The sequence below is a fragment of the Pavona decussata genome, unplaced genomic scaffold (genome assembly GCF_977016875.1).
Source record: "Pavona decussata unplaced genomic scaffold, jaPavDecu1.1 SCAFFOLD_175, whole genome shotgun sequence".
NCBI lineage: Eukaryota > Metazoa > Cnidaria > Anthozoa > Scleractinia > Agariciidae > Pavona > Pavona decussata.
In genome coordinates, this window is record NW_028145586.1 from 4,112,501 (window position 1) to 4,120,027 (window position 7,527).

Here is a 7,527-nt window from a genome sequence, read left to right on the forward strand (position 1 = left end):
TAATTTAGCTCTCACGGGTATATCTTTGACTGACCGCCCTCTCAGTTTAACATATGAGGGGAAGATCTTTGTAGATTTCTTTGAGCCATATCCATGGTTGTTGCTCTATTAAATGCCAGGCTTTCATGAGGATTCGTTTTAAGTTTAAGTTTTCGGGACAACCTCCCCCCTGTAGGTGTGATTTAGGATTTTGAATTTATACTCTTCAAATATGTTTTTAGAAGAGTTTGTTCTGAGAAGTCTCAGTGCTTCGCCTTTGATGAAGCCTTTTTTGACCCCTGGGGTGGCACGAAGAGAAGTGCGTATATTGAAATGTTTCAGTAGGTTTGAAGTGTGACACACGTCAAGAACTGAATTGCTTCTGAATCTTTCACCTTTATAAATGTTTGTATCCAGAAATGTTTCTGTTTCTGAAATTTCAGCCGTAAATTTAATTGTGGGGTGGTGTTTGTTTGCTTAATTGCTCAATGAACTGCATTATCTCCTCTCCTTAAAGTCCAGAGGGTAAATATGTCGTCTATATATCGTTTCCAAATGAGCGGTTTTAAAATCTCTGTTTTTAAAATCTCCGCAAAGGCGACTGCCATTTTTGTACCCATAGCTGCACCATGGGTTTGTAGGCAGAGTTTGCATAGAGCTGGAATGAATTTTCTTCTTTCTTTTGAATTGTCTTTAAACCAAATTTTGCGAAGCATTTCGCCAATAATCCGCCAATATGGATGGCGCGAAAATGACAACGTGCAGTTGATTAACTTTGCGAAGAACTTCAGTACCTGAGTCAACCACAGTCAAATCTCCCTGACTGACCCCGAGGTGGGGACACTGTAAAGAAGCAAAACACATCTTATCTACCACCCCCAGGGGACAGATCTCTGATCAAAAGTGCTTATATGCCCCCATTATCCCCCTATCTGTCCCGGGTCCGGGGGCGGGGGGTGGGGGTTTTAATTGACTAGTGCATTAAGGAAATTGCTGCACAGATATGCCTTTACATTGTTTACAAAAGCGTTTTATCAGTGTTTACACAAGAATTTAGCCTTGTCGTGTGGCTTTTAATGTGCGACCATAAAACGAACCCGTAAAAATTGGTCAGTGCCGATATTTTTGGGTCTTTCAGACCGACCAAAAAAAATAAAGATTCACTCTAGTGCGGTTTGTTTACACGACTTTGTCATCAAATCTGCTTACGTGCAACCATGGGCACTTTTCAAGTCTTCTTCGGTCTTTCCGGCAGTTCACAGCAGCTTCCTGATATCAGCCTTTAGTTTGGTAAGCACTCAGTTCTGTAATTCTGTAATTTTATTCCTTTTATCTTGGTTTCATTTCATTCAGATCATTTTAAGATATTTTGGACTTATTTTAGATCATTTTAGGTCATTCCTTGTTTTAGTAACTACGCCAAATGCATCGCATGCAGCTGTCAGTATGCATATTTCAGGTTAAAATCCCTGGCATCCAGTTGCAAAGAGCAGCATTTGATGGTACGTACTGTGGTAGAACCTCAAAAAAAAAAACTCTAACTTTGAAGGGATTAAATAAAAGAAAACAATCCAAATGATCACGGTTGATTTGATATGGGAAAAGACCTTGACTGTGTTGTTCTCAGCAATCCTCAGGTGCGACATTAAATGAAACAAACAAACAAACATCAAATGACATGAAACAAAAAGGAATTACACTGATATTAATTACCATATCTTTCTTCAGAAACAAAGTTTAGGAGTCAAATTCAAGGAAAGGAAAATGCATGGCTTTTTTAATGATCTGGTAAGGGCAGTGTGTACTGTCATTTTGTAACATTTTCAGATTTAAGTGCTTTAGTGAATTGGTATTAAAAAGCCAGATTGTCCCCGAGATTGTTGATGCATTGTAATATGTATCAAATACTGTATACACGTAGATCTCTTTAAAATCTTGTGCTTAGCCTTTTGAAGCTGACTGAAGGCGAAATGTTCAAGGGAAATACTGAATGAGAGAGGCAGAAACTCTATCAAGCCCAACCATCAAACCCACCATCTTTACAGTGCCATGTTTGTTGACAATGTTTGTTTTAATTGGTTTTTGATAGGATCTTGTTTCTGATAGTGCCAGTGTGGGTGTGAAAGTGAAGATTCTCAGTCTGAGATAAATTATTATTCTGCAAGTTCCACTTATCCTGCTCTTCTAAGCTGTTCCATCCCTGGAAAAGGTGCATGCTCAATAGGTATGGATTATAAAGGCATGCTTAAATTAGAATTCAAGTGCACTTTTAAAAATGTGCATGCCAGTTTTAATATCATATATCCACTACTTAAAAGGTTCAATTATGTCTCTGGTTTTTGTGACATCACATGGTAGGGAAATGAGCACATCAGCACATCTAAAATGTTTTTCTTTGGTATGGGGTCCTGAGTCTCCAAATTAGACATGCATGCAGAGCACAGTTTTATTTTGCCCCCAGTCTCCCAGCAGTAGTTATATAATATAATAAAAAAATATTTAATAAGTTGTTTGGAGGTGACAATCCTCTTGATCTAGCTGATTTTACATGTCTGGAATTAGACAATGTAACTTCTAACTACTGGACCTACACTGTAAGTTGTCAATATATGAAGAATTCCTGTGGGATGGTTTTTAAATGCATGCCAAGTGATGCCAAGTGGAAGTTATTATAATGTTAATAACTAAAGGTTTGAAGAATAAAGAGTGTAAGTTATGGCAGTGGTTTGCTTACCCTTGTGAAAATTTTTCCGAGATCTCGGCGCGTTTTTGGCCGCCGAGATCTCGGCCGAGATCGCTGCCGAGATCTCGGCGAATGGCTAATGGTGGAATGTGTTGAATAAGTTATGTCACCTAGCTTGTAAGCCTAATCGTTATTAAAAATTTATTGGGTCTCTAGTAAGGTTTCTTTTTTTCTTCTTTTGTAATTGGTCAAGTCCCTAAGAGAAGGAGGTGTGGGATTGTGGAAAATTGATTCTGTGCTTACATGTAAAAAGAACATAACAAGATTTGCTCTACTGTTATTTTCTTGTTTATTCATGAGATGCATATAAGCATGAGTTGTTTTTCTGCAATTCCCCACCCAGTGGGGGGATTTATAGGGTAAGTTAATTTCCGGTGTGATTCTCTATCTCTTTTTAGAGCCTCAACTGCTTACCAAAAAGAAAGTTTGTTCCAAGGATCCAAATAACAGTATTCATGCTGAGGGTGTGATTCCATATCAAGACTGTGGAGTTCAGAGCTCTTAGAGTAAGTTGACCTAAAAATTATTATGTATGTGAGCAGCATGACTTTGCCACTACAGAACTACACAAAGCACTGTTTGTGATCACTCCTAAAAGTGACCATCATTGTGAAATCTGTGACTTATTATAAGCCCTGTGTTAAAAAGATCCTTTAAGTGACATCTACCCTAAGCGATGGCACGACTTTTTTGAATAACCAACTGGCCCTTTTCTCCTAAGCAACCAGTGCAGCCTTCAGAAAACAAGCATTAGCCAATAATGATACTTAAGGTTACAATTGGTAGCTTTCAGCGAAGCGTCAGCTCTCTCTTTATGAACCATGTAGAAGTTCATTCAGGGCGGCCGGTATATGATTTTACAGAAAATTTGCATTTGCAGCTTCCAAAATTTATCAAATCGGTATTGCAGCTGCTTGACAAAAATCACTAAGAATTGCTGCTCGGTGGTAGGACAAATCCAGAAAACAAAACCTTCCGTGTATCTCTGTCTGCTAAACAAGCTACATGTATTACAGTTGCTTCTAGTTCGGGTTTCAAAATGAAGTTGCTACATGATTAGCAATCGGTGTAATTTTGTTCTGCTGAAGCTTATGCCAATTTGGTATTCCACAACACCAACTATTAAACATTTCCAGTTGTTTAACTTAATTGTAACAGCAGGTTTAATAAACATGTCAAAGACTCGTTTTGGTTTTAAAATATCCATAGAAAACCACTGTGGTGTCCTCAAAATCATGTAAATTGATCAGATAATCAAAGTGTTAACAACATTTGAAATAATTTATCTTTAAATCAAAAACTCCTGTGAGCCAACTCGTGAATGCAGATGACGCATCAGTATTTTAATTGAAATTAAGATGGCTACATACACTACCGTGAAAGCTAAAAGAAGTCATATCTTTGCCTGATCATGTAACAAGAAATAACCATACGTGTACTATAAAAATGATTCTAAACTTATTCCCTACATATTGTGTAAGGTTATTCTGATGCGCCTTGGAACAAATTTTCGGGTGTTTTTTATTCAAAGTTCATGCAGACACTTCACTCATTCAATTTAAGACACCGCACTTTGTGGAAAAACGGGAAAACTTATAACTTTGCTCATATTAAATGAAAAATCTCCATTCTTGCACTAAAATAATTGTCAAATTTTTATCTACAGATTGAATAAGATTATTTTGATGCACTGTGAAACAAATTTTCACTTCTTTTTTTATTCAAAGTTCATGCCGACACTTCACTGATTGAATTCAAGACACCGCACTTTCACTGCGAATGCTTGAAAGTCAACAACCGAATCAGCCAACCAACCTAGTGAAAAACCCACCATTGCTATCACTCGTTCATTGTGCATGGTCGCATTTATGAGTTAAAAATGGGTATGGAAGTGGTTCATTTTGCCAGCTTGCTGTGATGTTGGAAGGGAGTGCCCATAGTTTTACGCAACACGGCACAAACTTCAATAATCAGCCTGGTCATAATTGCATTTCTGAAATTGAAACCTCCCAGCATAAAATTGGAAATACAAAAATCTGATCATGACAGATTTAAACTACAACATGCAGGTGTCATGACTGCTCATGTATCCTACCCCCTTAATGTTGTAGTTGGCAACAAGACTTTTTTCTCTAAACATACATTTTGTATTTTTTGCACAAGAATTTAAAATGGGTGTGGTTTTAAAAACAATGGAAGCAGTGCATTTTGCCAGCTTGCTGTGATATTAGAAGGGAGTGCCCATAGTTTTACGCAACACGGCACAAACTTCGGTAATCAGCCTGGTCGTAATTGCATCTCTGAAATTGAAACCTCCCAGCATAAAATTAGAAATACAAAAATCTGATCATGACAGATTTAAACTACAACTATAAATTTTTCTCTAAACTTACATTTTTGAATTTTTTTAAACCAGAATTTAACAATTTGGGCCCATTGGACAATGGGGCAGAAAAGTTACAAGTTGTTCAAAGCTTAGTTTTTTTGTACAAATGTTTTCACCAGAGAACATTTACTTTTTTTTACTGTTAATCCTGGTTATGGATCTTCTGTTGTCTAAGTGTAGAGTCGTCCACTGTAAATAAACTTTTCTTAACAGGGGAACATATGTTATGGATGTTGGAACATAAAGTCTGTTCATACAATGTATTTATATTAGACAATAATGTTAGTCTCCTGCAGTGGAACATTCACAATTAATTAAATTGTAATAGCAACTGGAACCACAATGACAGACAACTTTTTCCTACATACTCCTGCACATCAAAAGCTCAACGGTATGACCATGAAAAAACTGTAATAATCAAGACTGAGTGTACTGAGACAGCGTATTGTTGCAATCTGATCCCCCATTGAATGAAACAGTACAATTTTATGGTAAATCAAATCAAAAACTTCTCAGGAAATGTTCATAGTGAAATCTCCTCTCCATGGTGTCGCTAAAGTTGGTTTTGAGCGCAGTCTTCTAATTACCTTTTCGTGAAGCTTTTTCAGTGTCCTTTTTGACCATTCCTTGGATGGGAATCAACTTTTGCAAGTCTGGATTTCGACCACTAAACGTTGTATTTCTCTTCGATGACTCCTACTGCTGCTTCGAACTCAGCAAAAAAGCATGAAATATCCCTCAACTCCGTGTCGTTTTCTGTACAAGACATGTACTCCTCGCTTTTTTCTCCGAAAAACTGGCTTATTTGATCAGAAGGAGGATTTTCCAGAAAGAGCTTGGCTGCCATATTAGATTCTACCAAAGCCCCCCAAAATTCTCCCATGACAGGCTGCACGCCTCTGATGATCCACATTGGATTATCTATGATGGTCTCAAAGGAAGGCAGTGTCTAGGAACTGGTCTCACCGGCCGCGCACACTGTAGGAAAGGGGATCCTATCTCATTGCTTTTTTTGTTCAGAAATAAAGTCTTTAGAAGTTCTCTCATAAGCAAATTGGTGTTTCAACAAAATGTAGTACAGTTTTCCTTTTTCCAAGAATCTTAAAACCTAATCTTTTTAAAGTTTAAAATATGCTACAAATACGTGACTCTCAAAACCTCGCGAAGCTAGGGCTGGGTGGACAGTCGATTTGAAGTGAAGGAATGTGCTAAGGCAGTTATAAGAAAGTATAAATTGTCACTAATAGGCCTTTTGCAATAGCTGGTCACATGATCAACTTTCTGATCAAAAACAGTTCTCCTTTGGAAAGTTTTGTTACAAGGTCTTAGGAACTGAGAGAGCATATTTAAAGTAGGTTAATTACCCGTAAATTTTTATCCATATATCTCAAAAGTAAGATTAGAAGGATTTGTACTGGAAAACTCCTCAATCTTTATAATTCTTCGGGTCATACTCAGCCTCATCCAGTGATAGGTAATTATGATTATCATCATCATCATCATTATTATTATTATTATTATTATTATTATTATTATTATTATTGTCAGTAAGTATAACACTCTTTCCAATATTAGTTTATTCCATGGTCCCTATATTTGTCGTGCATCTTCCTCCCCCCTTTGACCCAGCAGTCTATTATTATTGTGCTCCTCATGTGTTCAAAATCAAGTGTCGGTGTTTCCAATGCAAACTAAATGTAGCATTTTTTGTTATTTTGTTTAGATAATCAGATTTCTTGTGATTATGAGATGGGATGTGGCTGAAATAATAAGAACCTTGGTATCATCTTCAACCTTATTGGCCTTTCAAACAGACACAAAGAGACAATATAGGTTGGTTTCCATGCAAACACGTGCCCTTCAATGAAGAAAATCAATAGCTCAGCTATGGCAAATAATCCCATTAGTAGAAGTAGTTGTTTATTGGCACGTCCTCTTATAAGTTTGGCAAGTAGTCTCCATAAGTAGTTGTGTAAGTATCATGTCCCCATAAGTTTGGCAAGTAGTCCCCATAAGTAGTTGTGTAACTATCATGTCCCCATAAGTTCGGCAAGTAGTCCCCATAAGTTTAGCAAGAATTAAAATTCCCGTTAAGTAGTCAGAGGGGAGTAAGTGAAACCCCAGGAAGCAAATGTCTTGACTTATAACAAACAAGCAACCAAACAGCCTTCTTCTTCTTCTTCTTCTTCCGCATCAGAAGAGGTGGTCCTCGCAAGTAGGGTATCACTATGGAAACACAGACCTCACAAGTTAGGTGAGTATGTCCCCATAAGAATTGTATGGCAAGTAGTACCCATAAGTATTCAAAGTTGAGTAATGGGCAGGTCCTCATAACAAAGACCCCACAAAAAAATTTGAAATTTCCTAAAGTCTAATCAAGTGTTTAAAGAGATGGGCAAATAAGCTACCAAACATCCAT

The 7,527-nt window shown here is 37.3% G+C and overlaps 1 long non-coding RNA gene across 1 annotated transcript; it reads left to right on the forward strand.

Annotated features, from left to right (window-relative positions):
* The first annotated feature begins 2,099 nt into the window (after window positions 1-2,099).
* LOC146463759 (uncharacterized) lies at window positions 2,100-7,291 on the forward strand. The gene is made up of 3 exons (XR_014856862.1): window positions 2,100-2,203; window positions 3,121-3,228; window positions 6,832-7,291. It is a non-coding gene; the product is annotated as an uncharacterized LOC146463759 (long non-coding RNA).
* Window positions 7,292-7,527: the final 236 nt, after the last annotated feature.